The sequence below is a fragment of the Terrapene carolina genome, unplaced genomic scaffold (assembly GCF_002925995.2).
Source record: "Terrapene carolina triunguis isolate 2854851 unplaced genomic scaffold, T_m_triunguis-2.0 Scaffold192, whole genome shotgun sequence".
Classification (NCBI taxonomy): Eukaryota; Metazoa; Chordata; order Testudines; family Emydidae; genus Terrapene; species Terrapene triunguis.
The window spans coordinates 25,793,363-25,816,106 of NW_020664543.1; the positions used below are offsets into that span (position 1 = coordinate 25,793,363).

At 46.8% G+C, this 22,744-nt stretch overlaps 1 protein-coding gene across 6 annotated transcripts in view; it reads right to left on the reverse strand.

Annotated features, from left to right (window-relative positions):
* MAP2K4 (mitogen-activated protein kinase kinase 4) overlaps nucleotides 1-22,744 on the reverse strand; it is a 168,274-nt gene that overhangs the window by 144,490 nt on the left and 1,040 nt on the right. The window lies entirely within an intron of this gene.

The window sequence follows — 22,744 nt, forward strand, 5'->3', positions numbered from 1 at the left end:
AGGATCACTGTGAAAGAGGTTGAGAAAACCATGTAAGAGGGACTGCAAAAGTATTGGACTGGACAACCCCAGGATTTATCACGGTTAAAAACACTAAAGGAGTTAAATGATTCAAGACATTGACAATACCAAGCCTCTCACACTTAGGTCACTTGTTTGACTCCAGGTCAGGTGTGACTAAGATCTTGTCAATACTAAAGAAATGTACCTTGCCCAGAAACATTTGCTCTCCCTCAATCAACTGAAAAGAACCTCCTGGGTTTATTTTTGTGGGGCAGGGCAGGAGGCACTAAGGTACAATCCAAACAGACTGAATTATCAGCATTAAGGAACAAGTGACCCCAAATCATTTCCCCAGTTTGTACAGAGCTGCCTGCACAAACCTTTCAAACAGTCCTTGCAACCTGGGGAAAGAAGGTTGAGAAAGAGGAGCAGAGCTGCCAATTCTACCAGACATCTGAGCTGGCAAACGACCTACAATTCACTGGCTCAGCATCCCCTCCCTGACTCTTCCCACAAAATCAGGCCTGGTCTACACTACAGACCTATATCAGTATAATTACATCACTCAGGGGTGTGAAAAATCCACACCCCACAGTGACATAGTTCTACTGACCTAACCTCCCATGTAGACAGCACCTATGTTGACAGGAGAGCGTCTCCTGTCAACATACATACCACCTCTCGGGGAGGTGGATTAACTCTGCTGATAGGAGAGCTCTCTCAGCGTAGGCGCATCTTCACTTAAGTACCACAAACTATTGCAAACCTGATCTGTTGTACAAGAGGGAAAACTGAGGTACACCACCTCATGAATTTCATAAATGACCAGTGAGTGGGGTAATTCACTAGCCTGACTATAGAACAAAATAAGTACAGCCTGGAGGTAACTCTTCTATTTTTCCTGCAATTAGCAAGGAGATTTGTAAAAGGAAGTGGTAGTATTATTAAGCAATAATCTGTCCCCACCAAGGGGGTGGAAATTGTTTCTTTTGTTTTTCAGACAGTCTACAAGCAAGCTGGCGCCAGCGGAAGAATAACCCAGAATACCATGGATCTATGTTTTGTGGTGTTTGTCTTGTTGCTAGCATTGTTGTGTTTCAATGAACAGAAAACCTCATGATGTGGGTGGGGGATGGCTTCAAAAGGCTAACCTGGGGGGGAGATGTGTATGGGAATGCAAAATGCTCAGCTAGGAGGCCAGCACCTGTGTAATAGCTATTGTGGAACCTGGAAATGGAACACCAACTAAGGTGGTCCCCGGACAAGCCCTATGGGAATAATGAGAAGGGGAGGAGCTCGCTGAGAATCAATGGAGGGGTGTATGAAATGGTGTAAATCCAGAGAAGTTGTTTGGATGTGCCCCTCCCTGATGGCCATAGAGGAGCACACCCAATGGTCTATGGCAAGGGGTGGACAATTGGGTGTACTGTGTATGAGGTGTTTTGCTGAAAATGTACATATTACTAGGGGGCACAATTACACCAGCCCATAACCAAACAATACACATCTACACACTGTTATCTGGGCTTTGTTGCACAAATGGATCTGTGAATCTTATTGCTGTAAATAATTGAACCAGGGCATACTGCCTGATTCCATACCAAGTGGTTAAGTTGGTTTGGACAATAACCCATTTCTCTGTGGACATTCAGTGGACTTACGATATGGACAAAAGCACGTAAAACCTGCAGGGGCAGCTTGTTGCAACTGCCAGCAACTGGACACATTAAAATCTTGACTCTGTCGAAGGAGGAGAGGCAGTGTTTTGGTGGTGGCTCGGATGTTGGACCATACTGCAGTGGTCAGGACTCCTAGTGTTCCTGTGGATTATTACAGTGGCTGGTGTATTGTTAAGTATACATATGGAGATAACCTATAAGTAATGTAGTAAGCCCCCCCTAGTGTACTATACAACCCAGATCCAACCTTCTTGGGCCCACTATAATGGGAAGTCTGGATATATATAATTGGAATAGGTGTGGTATGCCAGTACGAGAGAAGGTGCAGGGCACTGTACTACACAAGGGGCAGTGGGACAAATGGAATATCGACACCTTCCACCTTGATGCCTGGCCCTATCAGGAAATGTGTCACCATATGTCCTATGCTTTTCCAGGGATACCTGGACAGGAGGATCCCAAAAAAGAAAGAAAAAAAAAGGGGGGTGGAGTGTTAGGCTATAGATATTCAGGCCTGTCTGCAAAGGCCTATACTTTAAGAATGTAGGTGTATTCTTATCACTTAGCTAGTTATAGAGGTACAAAACAAGAAGCAAAATCACAGTCTGCCTGTGTATGGGCCTTCTCTCACTATGATAGTCTAAGGCCTTGTTCTTAGGCTAAGGCCTTTGGCTAAACAGCAGAGGCAGCCATAAGCTAGGAAGCAAACGGTCACATCCTCACCAGTCACACTGAAATAAGGCAGTTTTGGGCTGTAAAAAAGGTGATCCAATCTATCACCTCCAGAGAAAGGGAAGAGCCTAGAAGATTTAAAGTTTGACAGCATCCTGTCTGGCAAGAACTCATTTATCAATAGCTGGGGTGTGAAATCCTCATTTCTTTGTTGTTCTTTCACTGTAGTCCCCCTTCCCTATTGTTTGTCTGTATAATCTCTGTCTGGTTCTGTGATTGTTTCTGTCTGCTGTATAATTAATTTTGTTGGGTATAAACCAATTAAGATGGTGGGATATAATTCATTAGATAATCATGTTACAATATGTTGGGATTGGTTAGTTAAATTTCAGAAAAATGATTGGTTAAGGTATAGCTAAGCAGAACTCAAGTTTTACTATATAGTCTGCAGCCAATCAGAAAGTGGGGGGGGGGATTGGAAACATGTTTTGCTAAGGGGGGGAAATGGGAACAGGGACACAGGCAAAGCTCTGTGGCATCAGAGCTGGGAAGGGGGACACTGAGGAAGGAAACTGGAATCATTGCTTGCTGGAAGTTCACCCCAGTAAACATTGAATTGTTTGCACCTTCGGACTTCGGGTATTGTTGCTCTCTCTTCATGCGAGAGAAGGACCAGGGAAGTGAGAGGGTGAAGGAATAAGCCCTCTAACAGTGTAGCTGCACTGATGAAGCGTTTTTAGCATAGACCTGCCCTCAGTAAAAACATGCCAACCAGCATCCTTGTCAGTACTCTAAGCAGAGAGGCTACAGATAGGCCATAGAGACTGAACTCTCCCTCCCTGATTGAACTAACCTCGTTATCTCCATACTGATTTATACCTGCCTCTGGAAATTTCCATTACTTGCATCTGAAGAAGTGAGGTTCTTACCCACGAAAGCTTATGCTCCCAATACGTCTGTTAGTCTTAAAGGTGCCACAGGACCCTCTGTTGCTTTTTACTGATCCCTAGAGGTATTCTAGGTTAGGGCTGAGGCACAATGGCAAAGCTTAAAATGCAGGATGCTTATCTTGTCACTGGCTCTGTTATAACCAGACAAATGAGAGGACTTCAGACTCTAGAGGTGTTAAGCCAGCTCCTTTCACCAACAAAAGAACAATCAGACTTTATATGTATGTATCAACAATCTGATATAAAAAGTCCTCTTATTCTACACCTGAGCTTGGCACCAGTGTGCCCAAAGTACCAGCACGATAAGCATTTAGTCTCCATGCTCCTGCCTAGGGGAATAGCCCCCTAGGCAGCTCAATGACTAGGGCCCTATCAAATTCACGGCCATGAAAAACACCTCACGGACCATGAAATCTGGTCTCCCCCCGTGAAAACTGGTCTTCTGTGTGTTTTTACCCTCTACTACACAGATTTCACAAGGGAGATCAGCGTTTCTCAAATTGGAGGTCCTGACCCAAAAGGGAGTTGCAAGGTTATTTTAGAGGGGTCGCTACCTTACTTCTCCACTACCTTCAGAGCTGGGTGACCGGTGAGCAGCAACTGTTGGCCAGGCGCCCAGATCTGAAGGCGATGCCCCACCAGCAGCAGCACAGAAGTAAGGGTGGCAATACCATACCGTGCCACCCTTACCTCTGCGCTGCTGTCTTCAGAGCTGGTCAGCCAGAGAGTGGTGGCTGCTGACCGAGGGCCCAGTTCTGCAGGCAGCAGCGCAGAAGTAAGGGTGGCAATACCATAACATCCTTACTTCTGCGCTACTGCTGCTGCTCCCAGCCAGCAGTCACTGCTCTCTAGCTGCCAAACTCTGAAGGCAGCGCCGCCGCCAGCAGCTGCACAGAAATAAGGGTAGCAATACCTCAACCCCCCTACAATGACCTTGTGATCCCCCCACAACTCCTTTTTTGGGTCAGGACCTCTACAATTACAACACCATGAAATTTCAGATTTAAATATCTGAAATCATTAATTTTACGATTTTTAAAATCCTATGACCGTGAAATTGACCAAAATGGACCGTGAATTTGGTAGGGCCCTATCAAGGACTGGGAAATCAAAGTGCTCAAGCACACATCTAAATTATACTGGACCTAAGAAAGAGGGCAGGGAAGCACCTAATGAAAAGATGCAAAAATTGGAATCAGTAAGTAGGGACATATTTTGGAGAAGACAATTGGTGCAGAATTTGGTTAGATGTAGAAATATTTTTATTTGCAGGTGCAGGGAAACCAAGGCCTCTAGGAGGATGTTTACAGAGCATTTTCGTCTGAGCAGGAGCGAGCCTCCAAGCTCAGCTCAACAGACTCAGGCTAGTGGAGCTTGCCCTAATACTGTAAAAACATCTGTGCAGACAGCACTTTGAAGCTGCAGCTTGGACTCTGAAGCCCAGGATGGGGGCTCACTGGGCCTCTTCCCAGCTTGGTTGTGTCCACTTCCCCTTTCTTATAAGTGCAAGTTATTAGGTTTCTTAGATGCTAAGGAGAAATTTTGAGAAATCAGTAAGAGATTCATGAAGACTGTCACAGGCCATCTCCTGGTGCACCTAAGAAAGAGGACCAGATAGAAAATGTTTTCAGTGCTTCAGTTCTTGTCATTTGGACTCTCTTCTCATTGTATTCAGTGCAGAACATTGTGCTTTTGAAAGTGCCAACCTCCATCTTCAATAAAATGCAAATACAAAGGTTTTGATTTGGAAAGGGGGAACATAGGAATGGCCATACTGGGTCACACCAAATGTCCATCTAGCCCAGTATCCTGTCTTCCGACAGTGGCCCATGCCAGGTGCCCCAGAGGGAATGAACAGAACATGTAAACATCAAGGGATCCATCCCCTGTCATCTATTCCCATGGCAAACAGAGGCTAAGGACACCATCCCTGCCCATCCTGGCTGATAGCCATTGATGGACCTATCCTCCATGAACTTATCTAGTTCTTTTTTGAACCCTGTTATAGTCTTGGCCTTCACAACATCCTCTGGCAAGGAGTTCCACAGGTTGACTGTGTGTTGCGTGAAAAAATACTTCCTTTTGTCTGTTTTAAACCTGCTGCCCATTAATTTCATTAATTGTTCTTGAGTTATGAGGAGTAAATAACACTTCCTTATTTAATTTCTCCACACCAGTCATGAGTTTATAGATCTCAATCATATCCCCCCCCCCTTAGTTGTTTCTTTTCCAAGGTGAAAAGTCCCTGTCTTAAATTGCTTCTCATATGGCAGTCATTCCATACCCCTAATCATTTTTGTTGCCTTTTTCTGAACCATTTCCAATTCCAATATATCTTTTTTGAAATGGGGCGACCATTTCTGCACGCAGTATTCAAGATGTGGGCATACCATGGATTTATATAGAGGCAATATGGTATTTTCTGTCTTATTATATATCCCTTTCTTAATGATTCCCAACGTTCTGTTAGCTTTTTTGACTGCCGCTGCACATTGAGTGGATGTTTTCAGAGAACTATCCACAATGACTCCAAGATCTCTTTCTTAAATCATAACAGCTAATTTAGACCCCATCATTTTATATGTATAATTAAGATTATGTTTTCCAATGTGCATTACTTTGCACTTAACACTGAATTTCATCTGCCATTTTGTTGCCCAGTCACCCAGTTTTGAGAGATCCTTTTGTAGCTCTTGGCAGTCTGCCTGGGACTTAACAATCTTGAGTAGTTTTGTATCATCTGGGAGAATCAATGTAGCAGTGAGAAATAAGCATTTGTAAGGTATACAAAAATTTTAGTCTCCCCTACTGCTTATTCAGCAGCAGCTAATGTTCCCTATCCTGCTGAGGTGCAAGACTGCTTAGCTCCATTCAAAGCAGGGGCAAGGGCACAGAGAGGGAGTCAAACAGCGATAGATATGATGCTGTCAAGCAACCACAATTGCATTACAAACAATAGCAGGTTATCAAAATGATTCTTAACTCTGAGTCCTTGCACCAGCACAGGCATCTGTGCAATAGGGCTGAAGCTTGGAACGCCCAGGTCAGAGACCTTGCTTAGCAAGTGCTGTGCAGCAGCATGTGTCAGGTCTTACATACATCTAAGCCAGCAGCATGTATGCCTCATGTTGGGTTTGCAAGTACAAAGCAGGCAGGCTGCAGAAGGAGATTCCTATGAGGACATTTACACAATGACAGTCAGGGCTGAAAAGCTCAATAACCCTCTTTAAACAAGTGAAGGTCAACTGCTGCTTGGCTGTGTATGTTATGACAAAGTCATGTCCGGGCCTTTCAACTTGACTGTAAGGAGCCACAAATGTTATCTACGCTTTTGAGACTTTGCAACGACCGTAATTAAAAAACTTGGCTTGAAGCATTGGAGTCCCCAGAGCAGAGTGTAAGCCCATAAATGGCAGGAAAAGTGCACTAGAGAATCTTCAAAAACTAGAGACCAAGGCAGGCCCAAATTTTGCCCAACTGAAGGCTGTGCTGGCAACTTACCAGGAGCCCAAAAGCTGCATCAAATTATGATAAAATAAACCAGTTTGCAAACAGCTTCAAGCTTAAGACAAAAATGCAGCCTGTGGAGAATACAGGTCCCAGAATGCTCAGATTGATGTAGAGTACTGCATGCTGGGACCTGAAGTCAGATACTAAATCTAATTCCTAATCTATTTAAAACAAACCAAAATAAAACCTGGTGCAAACCAAAATGAATGTGTCCACACAAGGGTTTGTACCGAATTAACTTAATCATGCAGACAAGCCCTTACACTCAAGAAGCCCTGCCTGCAGCCCCCTCGCAATTAAATGCAGGGAGGGCATTACCTTCAGTGCCTCAGGCCTTGGCTACACTGGCGCTGTACAGCGCTGCAACTTGCTGCGCTCAGGGGTGTGAAAACGCCCCCCCCCGAGCGCAGCGAGTGCAGCGCTGTAAAGCGCCAGTGTAATCAGCGCCTGCAGCGCTGCACGCTCGCTCGCAGCGCTGCAAGCTACTCCCCTCGGAGAGGTGGAGTACTTACAGCGCTGCGAGCAGGCTCTCGCAGCGCTGGCGGCGCGACTACACTTGCGCTTCACAGCGCTGCCGCGGCAGCGCTGTGAATTGCCAAGTGTAGCCAAGACCTCAGAATGCAAAAACAATCACATGACACAAAGAGACAGGCAGGTCTCTGAAGAAACCAGGATCCCACCCATTTATGGTTGTATAAGTTAAAACCAACATCCTAAAACTGCACCAGGCAACAAACTGGCAACAAATGCAGATCCTGGAGCACAGGAGTGAAGTGTTCCCTGTTACAAACATGCCTTAAGACAAAAGAAGTTTTCTGCTTGTTTCCCCTATTAGAAATACAAGGCTTGTCTGTCTTAGAAGATTCCAGCTGATGAATTGAAATGATAACATCAAAAGTACCAAAGAAGTGAAACCTGACAGGGATGGGAAGAGACATGTTATTCAGGTGTTTAAAACTCTGTTTTTGTTAACACCTATTTAACTAAATACACTTAGGAGAAGAAAATCTGTGCTGAAAGAACACCATCAACTTGAAACTCACGATTGTCTCTGAAAACTTTATAACTATTAGTGTTACAAGTAATCCCTGAAATAACAGAAGAGATTCAGTTACTTATTGCATTTAACACCACTTTGTGTACATGCCATATAATTGTTTTATTCATGGTCAGTCACATCATTCTTGCACTACTCTGGAGTAGCTCACACGTATACATTTCTCCATATTCTGCTAGGAAGTGCTTACATGTAACAGCAGCTGCAAAGCTAGATCTGAAGCAGCAGCACACAGGTGTTTTACTTCTCTCCAACATTACCATTAGATAAGGGAATGATGGATCTGTTTGTATGTAGCATGAACAATAGAAAGGGGAATAATACGAACAGTGACAAAATAGTAATGCCTGAACTCTGTAGATCTCAAAGCATTTTACATAGGATGGTAAGTATCATCCCATTTAGAGATGGGGAAACTGAGGCATGGAGATTAAGTGATTTGCCAAAGGTCACACAACAGAGCTTGAACAGAACACAGGTCTCTCAACTCCCAGCCCCTGGTCCTAGCCCCGGATCAGTCCTGAAGACGCCCACTGCAGAACTGTGGCTACTCTAGATGCATAAAGTCAAGATAGAGGAGAGGAAACTGAGACACACGCCAGTGCACCTGCTACACTGATCCCTTACTAGGCTTAACACCACAAATCTTACCCACTTAATAGCACCTCTAGAATCTCCATAAGTGAGGCTGGTTGAAACTCAACTAGAAAAGGCAGGGAGTATTTGTCCTGTCCAAATGTGACTGCTGTCATAGAGACCCCCAGACTGATTCAGATTCAATTGTCTAATATTCACAGAGTAGACAGAAAATTTTCACATAACAGACTACTCTGTATCCAAGTGGAGGCAACCTACATTTATCAGGATGCCCACCACTCAGGGCAGTTCTGCTGGTCTAAACTATGAGAAGCATGTTTGAGGAACACAAAAAGCTGAAGCTTCCATCACAATCGTTGGGACGGGACAGAAAAATCTGATTGCTCCAATTCTAAGCAAATTACTCCCACTACAACTCCTTTCTCCCTCCACCCTTCATCTGCCACAAGCTGTCTGCATATCAACTGTGACAGACCCAGACCAGTGGGGTACAGGAGTCTGGTAGAGGGCAAATATACTGGTCACTGGATGAGTAGTTTTCTGTTCCCTGAGTGACCAGAGAAGGGGCTGCACTAGAGTAATCAGGAACCTGCTAGAACCAGTCAAGGCAGGCAGGCTAATTAGGACACCTGGAGCCAATTAAGAAGAAGCTGCTAGAATCAATTAAGGCAGGCTAATCAGGGCACCTGGGTTTTAAAAGGAGCTCACTTCAGTTTGTGGTGCGAGTGTGAGGAGCTGGGAGCAAGGAGCTGAGAGGGTGTGCTGCTGGAGGACTGAGGAGCACAAGCATTATCAGACACCAGGAGGAAGGTCCTGTGGTGAGAATAAGGAAGGTGTTTGGAGGAGGCCATGGGGAAGTAGCCCAGGGAGTTGTGGCAGTCATGCAGCTGTTACAGGAGGCACTATAGACAGCTGCAGTCCACAGGGCCCTGGGCTGGAACCCTGAGTAGAGGGCGGGCCCGGGTTCCCCTCAAACCTCCCAATTGACCTGGGCTGTGGGTTCTTCCAGAGGGGAAGGTCTCTGGGCTGTTCCACAACCCACATGGTGAATCTCTGAGGCAAGAAAATCCACCAATAAGCGCAGGACCCACCAAGATAGAGGAGGAACTTTGTCACACAACATGACCTGTGACACTCACGTCAGGGAGAAGATCATCAGGAGCCACTGTGTCAGAGGCTGAGGACAAAAAAGGGTTGGTAGCAAATTCCAATGGATAAGAAGTCTTTCTATCAAAGAATTCTGTAACTGCAGTGGATCCCTTAACCTGACCACCTGCAAACAAAGTAGACCATGTGTCCTGATGGGGACATGAGTGAGCTTGGACGGTGGAGAATGAGACCTAGGCAAAGTCTGCTCTGTTGAATATCAGCTGTTTCAGTTTTCCAAGCACATGATGTCAAAATGATTCTAAGCCCAATTTTTAAGACAAGTTCACCTAACAAAAATGTTAATCAGATGAACAGATGTCAAGCAAGCAATTCCAATAATGAATTGAGAGTACACCTGAGAAGATGGGACAGAGAAATGAATACAAAACAGTAGCAGAGAGATAATACTGGTGAGACCACTACTAGAATACTGTGTCCAGACCACACTTCAAAAGAGAACATTGAAAAAAATCAGAGTCAGAAAAGAGTCACGAGTGATTTGAGCACTTTTGTCCAATAATGGGAGCAGCAGCCTGTGCAAACGTCTGAAACCCGAGCCCCTCTCTCAGGAGAATGAAACCCATCACACGACCTGCTTTGCAATTCCACCATGTGTCGTCAAAAGCCCACCTATCATTATAGGTATCCTTTACACACACACACGCTCCTGTCCTCCTCACTTTGGAAAGCAATGGTGCAGATCTTTATAATACAAGATACTTCCATTCATTTCTGACATGCTTTCATGAGCAGTGAAATAGTTAACAATATCGACGTTTGACGTATCTACATTGGCATCGGCATCCATAGCCATTGAAATGAATGGAGAGGTTCATACCTCACAGCTACTGTTTTAGGCTCTCTGCAAACCGAGGCTTTGTCTTCAGTGCAAAAAAAGGGTGTTTTTACCTCAAGATAACTAAAGCATGTTAGCTACCATTCTGTAAAATCCTAGTGGAAACAAGTTTCAGAGCAGCAGCCGTGTTAGTCTGTATCTGCAAAAAGAACAGGAGTACTTGTGGCACCTTAGAGACTAACGAATTTATTTGAGCATAAGCTTTCGTGGGCTACAGCCCACTTCATCAGATGCATAAAATGGAACATATAGTAAGAAGATATAGATATAGATACACACAGAGAACATGAAAAGGTGGAAGTTGCTATACCAACTCTAAGAGGCTAATTAATTAAGATGAGCTATTATCAGCAGGAGGGGGGAAAAAAAACTTTTGTAATGATAATCAAGATGGCCCATTCCAGACAGTTGACAAGAAGGTGTGAGGATACTTAACATGGTGAAATAGATTCAATTTGTGTAATGACCCAGCCACTCCCAGTCTCTATTCAAGCCCAAGTTAATGGTATCTAGTTTGCGAATTAATTCTAGTTCAGCAGTTTCTCGTTGGAGTTTGTTTTTGAAGCTTTTCTGTTGCAAAATTGCCACCTTTAAATCTATTACTGAGTGACTGGAGAGGTTGAAGTGTTCTCCTACTGGCTTTTGAATGTTATGATTCCTGATGTCAGATTTGTGTCCATTTATTCTTTTGCATTGACACTGTCCGGTTTGGCCAATGTACATGGCAGAGGGGCATTGCTGGCACATGATGGCGTAAGTGCAGGTGAACAAGCCCCTGATGGCGTATAGTATAGTGTTGCCCATGCCTAGCTCCTTCACAGTAAAAACTACAGGGAGCTTGTCTCCACTAGGATTTTACCACAAGATAATGAACATGTGAGGGTTATCTTGCCATACACATACAATTTTTTAGCAGTGAGGACAAAGTCGTAGGCAGACAGTGATATACTGGTTACACTCTATTCACATTTTGAAGGTTTTCTCTACAACCATGAGCTCGCAACAGTTTTTAAGTGAAAGCTGAGACTCTCCAGAACAAGCAAGAGGCATGTGAGAGCCCTTGAGAAGCTATGCCTAATGCTTTGGGAAGCCCTGCCTTAAAGAGCTCATTCTGCTTAGCTTATTCAATACAATGTTATGAGAAATTTTGATCAGTCTGGAGGTACCTACGCACAGGGAGAAAATTTCTAATAGAAGGCTCTTTAATCTAGCAGATGAAAGAATAACCAGAACCAATTGCTGGAAGCTGAAGCTAGACAAATTCAGACTGGAAATAAGGCACATACACCTCTACCTCGATATAACGCTACTCGATATAACACGAATTCGGATACAATGCGGTAAAGCAGCGCTCCGGGGGGGCAGGGCTGCGCACTCCGGTGAATCAAAGCAAGTTCAATATAACGGTTTCACCTATAATGTGGTAAGATTTTTTTGGCTCCCAAGGACAGCGTTATATCGAGGTAAAGGTGTATTTTTAACAGTAAGACTAATTAATCACTGGAACACCTTACCAAGGAAAATGATGGATTCTCCACCCCCTGGAGTCTTTACATTGTGCTTGGATGTCTCTTTCTAAAAGATTCTGCTCTGGTTCAACCACAAGTTATTGGGCCTGATGTAGGAATTATTGGATGAAGTTCTCTGACTTGTATTATACAGAAGGTCAGACTAGATAATCATAATGGTGCTTTTTGGTCTTAAAATGTGTGAAAGAACCAGCCTTGAAAGAACTGTGAGAAAGTACCAGAGAGCCTTCTCCATAACACTGCTGCTGCAGCGTTGCAATTGCTACTGCTCTGAATAGAGAGGCTGAGGATGAAGCTGGGCACAGAGTACCATGGCAGAAGTGCCATGAAAATATTTATAAGGAAATTTTTATCTTCACTAATAGAACACAATGAGCTGAGTATGGGGGGAAAAGATCCAGGGTAGAGCCCTTTGCGGATATAAATCAGATATCCACGGAGCTGCAGGGCTCTGCCAAGAACTGCAGCGGCGAAAGCAGCAGCATGTCGGGCCACCGCTCACAGGAGCCAGTGCCATGCAACGGCCGCTCCTCCGGCACAGCTGTACCGCCCCCAGCCCCACCCACTGGGGCACGCACCAGGCTCAGCGGCAGCTGTCCCTGGTCACACTAATGTGTGCAAGCAGCTCGCACACCCCCGCACAGGAGACTCAGACTGCTGCGTGGAAGGAACTCCCGTCCGGGGGCATGAGAGCCACTTGCACACACTAGGGAAGAGGTGGGCAAACTATGGCCCGCGGGCCACATCCAGCCCTCCAGACAATTTAAACTGGCCCTCAAGCTCCTGCTGGGTAGCAGGGTCTGGGGCTTGCCCAGCTCCTGTGCTCCAGCTAGGGAGCAGGGTCAGAGGCTGCTCTGCACATACAGGGCCGGCTCTAGGTTTTTTGCCACCCCAAGCAAAAAAAATTTTGGCTGCCCCCAACCCTGGGCTCTCCCCCCCACCCCACCTGCACCCCCTGCCGCCCCAGCGCTGGGCTTCCCCCAACCAGCGCTGACTCCACCCACTCCCCCCTCGCCTCTAACCGGTCCAGCGCTGGCAGGGTCGGGGTAAGCAGCGGGGCTCCCGGGCTGCGCCTCAGCCCAGGGTCCCTTCAGATGGGGCTCCCACCTCCACGACCGGCCGGGACTGGGGAGGACAGAGCTGGGGGACCACCCCAGCAGGGGGCTGAGGAGCCGGGGCAGGGCAGCCCCAGAGGGAGCGGAGCCCTGGAGAGCGGGATGCGGGCCCCGCACAGCAGCACCCTGCCCTCTATGGCCCTGCTGCTGCTTCTGGCCGCCCTGCCACAGTCCCTGGGCGGCTCTGGCCACTTCACCCAGCCCCGGCTGCGGCGCTGGGGGGTGGCCACCCTGTGGCACCTGCAGGCGGCTCCGTGTGCCCCGAGGGGCGGCCCCCAGCCCGAGTGTCCCGTGCTCGGAGCCTGCCCAGCCATAAGGTGCAGGCGCTGCTCCCCGACACGAACTGCAGCGGCCCCAGGGCACCCCCGGTGCAGGACACGCTGCTGCTGCTGCCAGGGCCAGCTCTAGGCTTTTGCCGCCCAAGCACCAAAAAAAAAAAAAAAAAAAGAGGCTGGCTGGAATGCCGCCCCTGAAAATGTGCCGCCCCAAGCACCTGCTTGGTTGGCTGGTGCCTGGAGCCGGCCCTGCGCACATGGGTGCCGAGGCTCCCGGAAGCAGCAGCATGTCCCCGCTCCAGCTCCTAAGCTTAGGGGCAGCCAGGCTGCACACCCTGTCCCTGCCCCAAGTGCTGGGAACTGTGGCTAATGGGAGCTGTAGGGGCAGTGCCTGCGGACAGGCTTGCGTGCAGAGCCATTTGGCCACGCCTCTGCATAGGAGCTGGAGGGAGGACATGCTGCTGCTTCCAGGAGCTGCTTCAGTTAAATGCCGCCCGGAGCTTGCAACCCTCCCGTGCCCCGATCCCCTGCCCCAGCCTGATCCCTCTCCCGCACCTCAACACCCTGCCCCAGCCTGGAGTCCCCTCCCGCACCCTGAACTCCTCATTTCTGGCCCCACCCCAGAGCCCGCAACCCCAGCCAGAGCCCTCACTCCCTCCTGCACCCCAAATCCAATTTCGTGAGCATTCATGGCCCACCATACAATTTTCATACCAAGATATGGCCCTCGGTCCAAAAAGTTTGCCCAACCCTGCACTAGGGCAACCAGTGACAGCTGCCAATGAGCCTGGTGCCCGCCTCAGTGGGTGGGGCTGCGGGGCACTGGCTCCTGCAAGTAGCAGACAGACATGCTGCTGCGGTTCCTGGTAGAGCCCTGCAGCTCCACAGATATCCAATTTATATCCACGGATCTAAATTTTGAATCCACACAGGGCTCTAATCCAGGGCACAAAACAGCTGACTCCTTCTGAAGGCTGGTGACCAGCACACTCCAAACTTTAAAATGACATTGGAAACATAAGACTCATACAGAAAGCTCCTTACCCAGGTGTGAAAGGGTATATATACCCCCACAGAACAAGAGGTTAACTAGAGCCTGAGAACTCTATTAGCTCAACTTGTTACATCTGAAGAGCGTATTAGACTCAGGGAGGAGTTAAAAGAAAAGAGTTCAGTATAGTTGGGAGAAGGAAATCCAGAAGAGAGGTGGTTTGGAGTTTCTTCTCTGTGGCAAGCGCCTGACAGAAGACAGGCAGAGGAAGAACCGAAGATGGACTAACAGCTCAAGCCCAGGATGGGTGGACACTGCTTAGTTTGTATTTTTGTCTGCTTTTTGGTTTTGCTGAGAGACTCCAGGGAAAAGCTCTGCATGTCGCTCTTCAAGAAAAGTGAGGCTGAAGAGGAGTTGAGGAGGGGCAGAAGATGCTGTCTTGATTACTATTACTTTATCAGACATTATGCGAGACGTAGATACCCCTGAAGGGGTGGAACTCCCTTGTCACCTGACTGTATGGCCACCACCATACCACATCACTGAAGTCACAAGGTAGAGAATGGGGCAGAATTGCTGACACAACATCTCACACCACGAGGGCGTGCTCCAAAGATTGAGACTAAAACAACTCTATAACAAGGCATCGCCTCATTGAAACCCTCATGAATTTTTGCCATTGGTGCTGTTTCCTTCCTGCATTGCCCAGGCTGAGCAAAATGCCAACAGACTGGACAGTTTCTTTTTCTCTTAATTTCACTTTTTAGTGAGGCACACTTTATTTGAAATTTGTGCTAAATTTCAAGTTTTGTTTAAAACTTATCAAACCCAAATCCATAGAAAACTTGTGAGCTCCAAAAGCAGTAGACGTTAAAAGTCCGCTTTAGTTTGATATTTTGTGGGCTTTATTTTAAACATAAGCAAGTTCTCTTCTCCTCTATAAATGCCGTAGAGATATTAGACTTCCATTCCAACTACAATCATGTCTCCCAAGCCCTCCACATTCCACACATATAGGAATTATAAACACAAGTGATTGTGAGTGTGTTTCCACCAAACTTACTTTTGAAAATTACATATGTGTTTCCACCAAACTTACTTTTGAAAATTACATAGAGGAAAAGAAGGGAGACTTTCTCCATTCAACTTTGTTTCTTTAGATGACCCTGTCTGCCCAGGCAAAAAGAGTGTATTTTTCATTCATGAGTTCAAGCAAGTTAACATAACAATTGGAAAGCCCTCTTAACAGCTCTGAAGACAAGCTAACACATTTGGACCCTGCCTTCACTAAGAAAAAAGGTATCCACATAACAGCTGAGTGTAGATAAACCAAGTGTTAAAACTTCAAGTTGTCTTGTCAACATTAGTTTACACATGTGATACTTTACCCATGCATGTGCAAACTTAGGCCTGGTCTACACTACGAAATTAGGTTGGTATAACTACTTCACTCAGGAGACTGAAAAATCTGCACGTCTGAGCGACACAGTTAAACTGACCTAGCCAGAAAGCACTCCTCATAGACCTAGCTGCCACCTCTCAGGGCGGTGGAGTTCCTAAACTTCAGGGAGAACCCCTCTCCTCACAGTAAGTAATGTCATCACTGAAGTGGTGCAGCATTTTAAGTGCAGACAAGCCCTGACACACCCCTGCAGAAAAAGAGCAGTTCTTGCTTCTGCCTTATTGCCACCATCACAAGGAGAGCAATCGTTTATATTTTTTTGCTATAAATAAAATGAATGCAAGGTTTCAAAAAACAAGGCAAATAGCGTTTTATTACAGTGTTTCCTCAGTATGAAAACAGTATAGTCTCAGTCTGAAGCAGTTGTAAATGCTGCTAATGCAAAGAGGATTTTTCAAAGGTTTAAAACTTTAAAAGGTTTTAACTTTAAAAAACACACCAACTGCATTGAAAGACAGTGATTTTTTTAAACGAGGGCTTGTCTATACTACAAAGTTAAGTCGACATAAGGCAGCTTACATCATCCTAACTATGGAGGTGTACACACTACAATGCTCTTCCCGCCACTGTCACACACCTGCTACACCAACTTAATAAAACCACCTTGACAAGAGGCGTAACACTTATGACGACATAGTTAGAGCGACACAGTGTCAGTGTAGACACTGCATTGCTTGCATTGACTTAAGTGGCCTCCAGAAGGTGTGCTACAATGCCCATTGTGTACCTGGCTGCAGGGAAGCAGATCAGTCACAGGTATGCACCCCTTCCCTTTTAAAACCCCAGGGAAGTTCTAAAACTGCTCTTCCTGTCTGCTTGGCAGGTGAGCTAACATAGCAATTGTCCAGCTGACCAGGCCAGCTCCACGCAGCAAACGCATTCCTGCCTGGAGTACAACGAAAGTGGTAGATCTCCTGGGTCTGTGGGGAGAGGAAGCTGTGCAGTCACAGCTCCACTCTAGCAGCAAGAACTTTGATATCTAAGGCCAGATCGCTCAGGCCATGGAGAACAAAGGCTATGACAGGGACACGCAGCAGTGCCGTGTAAAACTCAAGGAGCTCAGGCAGACATACCAGAATGCAAGGGTGGCAAATAGTCGCTCTGGTGTAAAGCCGCAGACATGCCGCTTCTACAAGGAGCTGCATGCCATCCTCGGTGGCAATCCCACCTCCAACACCAAGAGCCCTGTGGATACTTTTCAGGGGGGCTGGAGTCACTGACAACCAGAGTGAACCTCAAGAAAAACATGCTGGACAAGGAAGTGGAGGCGAAGGAGGATGGGAGAGAAGCAACAGGGAGATCCGGTGGCGTGGGGAGCCAGGACCTCTTTTTGAATCCAGAGCAATCTAGCCACTCCCTGCAGTCCAGCTGAGCTGAGCATGATGCAGGGGACAGAAACTCTGGTATGTACTCAATTTGCTTCAATACCATAGGGACACATCTGCTCATGTAATGCTTTTTTAATTAGGCTACAAAAGGTAGTGAAGTAACCAATACAGGTAGAGTTGCTATCTGCTTCTCATTCCCCTGTAGAGCTAGGCAAAAGGGGCCCTGCAGAAAAGTTTGTTTATGCACACTGGGATCTCCCATGAATCCGCCACAGAAATCTCCAGGAAACTTTCTTAGAGGTAATCTGCAATCCTCTGCCGAAGATTTCTTGGGAGAGCTGTCTTGTTTCTTCCTCTGCAGTAGGCCACTTTGCCACACCACTGGGCAATTACTTCAGCAGACACCATTTCAGTACACAAGGTAGCAGCATACAGATCCAGGCTGCAGCCACACACATGCAGGAAGTGCTCCCTTGCAGCCTTGCTTACCCTCAGGAGTGAGATATCAGCTACAATTACCTCCGCCTGTGGAAAAATGTGCCAGTATTCAGTACAATAATCCTATGCACTTGTACTGATAACCCAGTGCTACCCCCTGCCCTTTGTCCCAACTCACCCGCTCCACTCTGGGCATGACTGAGGCTGCCACCGAGCTGTATGACTCGTAAGGGAAAACGAGAAAGTTGTGCTTGTAACTTGTTTGGATCAAGCGGTGCAAGTACACTGAAAATAGGACCTATGTCCACTGTTTCTTTAGAAGCTGCAGATGTGGCCTTGAGGGTCTCCTCATGCACACTGGCGGAGCAGCTCGGCCAGATAAGGAGAAGACAGAAGAGGTCTAAGGAAGACATGTTCAAGGTGCTGCAATCCTCTGGTGCTTCAGATTGAGAGCCAAGAGCTTGGGGAGAGACAATCAATAAGAAAATGTGGAGGGATACTGAGGAAAGGAAGCAGGGCCAGGAACAAATGATAACACAGCTCGGGGAACAAACAGATATGCTGCAATCTCTGACTGAACTTCAGGCTGAACACATCTGTGCTCACCTCCTGCTGCAGCCCATAGAGAACTTCATTCGATGACCTCCCTACACTCTCCACACATGTTCCATATATCTTCCATTGCTGCAACAGTACCCCAGGCACTCCACCACACGGGAGATTACGCACAATGACAGCTAGACATACAGACAACCGCGAGAGCCTCGTTGGCGTATGTGCTTGTGAATTCACTGTCCCTTCTCCTTCAAAGATACTGTATGTATTAAGTTTACCTCAGCATGACATAGGTATGTTTCCATGGGTGTGGAATAAAAATCAACTTATGGAAAGTGAATGAATCTTTATTATTCTCCAACACATGGTGACTGCTGCTAATTCAGAGACAGTAGCAATAGATTAATTTGCATTGTTATAGCAGCGCACAGAAAGCAATCATTACAAGGTTCATACCACGGTGAAAAAAAACAATTCCAGGCTCAGCACATTACAGCAACACACATTACTTTGGCTCATTGTTAAAATGCTCCTTCAAAGCCTCCCTGATCTGAATAGCTCCCTGTTGAGCCCCTCTGAGAGCCCTGGTATCTGGCTGTTCAAAACCAGCAGACAGCTGTTCAACTTCCACACCCCACCCATGGGGAAACTTCTCCCCCTTTGCTTCACAGATATTATGAAGCTCACAGTAGGCAGCTATGACCATGGGGATATTGCCCTGACTAAGGTCTAACCTCCTGAGGAGACGGCACCAGTGACCCTTTAAGCAGACAAATGTACATTCAACAGTCATTTTGCACCTGCTGACCCTGTGGTTGAAGCGCTCCTTCTTGCTGTCAGGCATGCCAGTGTACAGCTTCATGAGCCACAGCGGCAAGGGATAGACTGGATCTCCCAGGATTACTATTTGCATTTCCACATCCCCAGTGGTAATCCTCTGGTCTGGAAAGAAAGTCCCTGCTTGCAGCTTTCTGTACAGGCCTGTGTTTCTAAAGATGCAGACCTTCTCTGACCAGCCCATGTTGATGTTGATGAAACGACCCCAGTGATCCACAGAGATAAGTAGCCCTTTCTGTTGATGTACACCGTCAAAAGGTGGTCTGGTGCCAAAATAGGGATATGCTTCTCCACCGTGAATGCGGCTCTCATTTTGGTGTCCTTGCGCCGGAGGGCAGAGGTGAGCTCCAAACATAGTTCCAGGAAGGTGGTTTTGCACATCTGAAAGTTCTGCAGCCATTGCTCGCCATCTCATACCTGCATAGCGATGCGATCGCACCACTCAGTGCTTGTTTCTCGAGCCCAGAACTGATGGTCCATCATGTGCAGCTGCTCCGTGAATGCTAACAGCAATCTTGAATTGTTTCTTTCCATGGCACACTGTAAGCCAGACACCAAGGCATCGTCATCAGACACGCTGCTCATAAAATACTGCAGGATCAGGTGCATTGTGTTCATAACATTCACCACAGTACTGGAGAGCAGTGCAGGATCCGTGCTTTCGGAGAGATGGCGGATGCACAAGTTACAGGGGCTGTTGAAAAGTGGCGTTAAATATACTAGGAAGCCCATGGAATGATAGAACAGAGAAAACTACATCATGGAATGCTGAAACTGCCCCCATGAGGCATTGCAAACCCTTCCCAAAACACCCTGGGGCAGATGGTGGCAAGTTGCACAGTGTGATAGCTACCCAAGATGCACTGTTCTTTGTGTCGATGCAAGAGCTGCTACTGTGGACACGCTCCTCAGAAAAAAGGACATGCAACAGCAGTTTAATTACAACGGTGGCTATAGGTCGGCCTAACTTAAGACAACTTAACTTTATAGTGTAGACCTTGCCCAAGTCTCTAATTTTTTGCAAGGGTAGAGGGTCAGTCCTCAGACACTGACGAAAAGACCTGCTACCTTACCCTACAGTAACACTATGAAAAGCTGAAATGTTAGCCACAACCAAAATAAGAGACTAATATTTTAACCATAAATTGATCATTGAAGTATTCTTAGTCTATTTTCCCAAAGCAAATATTAAGGTAACAGACAAAAGAAATGAGGGATCAAAAATAAAGAACTGCTCAGTGAATGGGGATGGAGTCACTAGGAGCCAAATCAGAACTGCTCCTCCCCAATCCAGCAAGAGACTGGCTGATAAGTGTGACACAAGGCTTGTTTACTCTCAGAAATTACACTAATTTAACTATATCACTTTCCATTTAGTTTATTACTGAATAAACACAAGACACTGCAGTATCTATCCAGAAATAAACTTGGGGCTACAAAAATAGGTTGTGTTTCAAAACATGTTGGATAATGCAAATTTAAACACAATTTTGTACCTAGTGCAGAAAGGTTGTGTTTAAGACCATATTAATGGACTATGGTCAACCATAGAGAGACCCCAGCATTTACCACAATCTGCTAACGTTTTTAAACATTGCTGCCTTTGTGCCCACTAGGTACTAAGTGGTGTGTAAATACACGTTACTTAAAGCACGTTAGCGAACATCTTAAAACACAACCTATTTGCCTAGTCTGGACATGCCCTCGGAAATTGACATTTGGGCAGAGGCTACAAGTCAACGCTTACAATGTTCAAATTTACTAGGGTTACAGTTCTAAGGTCAACTGACAGACCTATTCTTCATCTAACTTTTTATTAAGAAACCAGTTTCTAAATAAAACTGTACCCACTATTAGACCGTTTGTTTTCTGAGACCATGTGTTGGAAAATTAGGGATAAATTGAGCCTGGCTGCTCCCAGTACTAGTTTCCAACTATGCTCATGGAGGGGCAAAAATGTATGCCCGTCATTCCCTTCCAGCCACAGAGTTTGTGCGGCACACATGCTGCTGGAAATTCTACAGGAAGTAACTGCAGCCTAAACTAACACAAGAAAAGAAAAGCCTTATGCTCTGCATCAGATCAACCTAACATTCTGGGAGTTCCCAGTTTAAACCTTTGCCCAGAATGGTGGGCAAAGAACAGCCATACTGGGATGAGTCACTTGCCACAAGAAATATTAAGAAGTAGACAGAACACTGATCTAAAAAGATACAGGTTAAACCTCTCTAATCCAGCACTCCTTGGTCCGGCAACATCCATGGTCCGGCACGGGTGCTCCAGGGCTGGAGCACCCATGGGGAAAAATTAGTGGGTGCAGAGCATCCACTGGCATCAAGCTCCCCCCTCTGCCCCTCTCCCCCCGCGTGCCGGCAGCCCCGCACTTACCAACTCCTCCTCCCTCCCAGCGCTTCCGGAGCGCCGCGAACAGCTGATTCGCATTGTTCAAGCTCCGGGAGGGAGGGGGAGGACCTGGGGCCAGCAGCTAAGACCCCAGGCGGGGGGCCAGCACTCCAGGTAGCAGCAGAGCCCCCAAGTAGGGGGTCCAGCTGGGTGCAAAGCGTGGGGGTGCTGCAGCACCCCCCATACCCCTACTTCCCGCGCCTATGGAGACCCACTGGCACTCTGCGGTGACCTCCCGTGGTTTGGCAAATTCTCTAGTTCAGCAGCAGTCAGGTCCCGAGGATGCCGGACTAGAGAGGTTCAACTTGCATAAAATCCAGACTAAAACTTGCCTACCCTTGGCAAATGTTCACTTGTTTACATACTTTAACTCTATGACTCTTCTGCTGCAGAGCTTACATGTGTTAGTGGGAGGAAAACGCCGGTCTTACATCAAAATAACCTGCTGCAGCAGAACTATATCTAACTTGCACATTCATGCTTAAAACAAAAATCAAGAGCATATTTGCAATTCATGTAGTTACCTAATAAAAGGGTAGGAGTCTGAAATCAGAAGTGAATGCCTTCCCAAGAAGAATGGCTGCTTTCTTATTGTTTAGAGATCTTCGGAGACAGTCAAAACACCACTAGCAGGATCTAGTTGCCCCTAAAGAGGCGTATGTTCAAATATATGCAACAGTTTTCAAGCTACATTAAGTGTGTATTTCTGAGCCTTGAGCACCACCCCCACAGAATAGGAGATGAGGCTCCAACATCAGCTGAGATTTACATGGTAAAACCAACATTTTTTCTGCTAGTCACTAATTTGTAGAAGGCAAGTGGAGGTGGTATGCAGTCACTGAATAACACAGCACTGCCAGCACAGGCATCTGGACCGCCCCCCCAAACACTTCCCAAAGCAGTCACCAAACTCAGCTACGGAGTACCCGGTGTGCACTCAAACACCTCCAGCCCTAGGGAAAACAGCACACCCACACAACCCCCCGGCACACTGACCCACTCCCCCAAGATTGGCTCCCCCTTCCATGCTTCAGGCACACTCACTCACCCCAGTCTCCCCTCTGACACATACACCATGGGCACACTCGAACCCCCCGCACACACACACACGGCGGGCACACTCGCGCCCCCCACACACACACGCACTTGGCGGGCACACTCCACCACCCCAACCCTGTGGGCATACATCCCCACACATATCCTGCGGGCACACTCACGCCCTTTACACACTCACGCACCCTGCAGGCACACACTTGCCCCCCCCCGTGGGCATACCTCCACACACACACACTGCAGGCACACTTCCCCCCCCCACACACACACACAAACTGCAGGCAC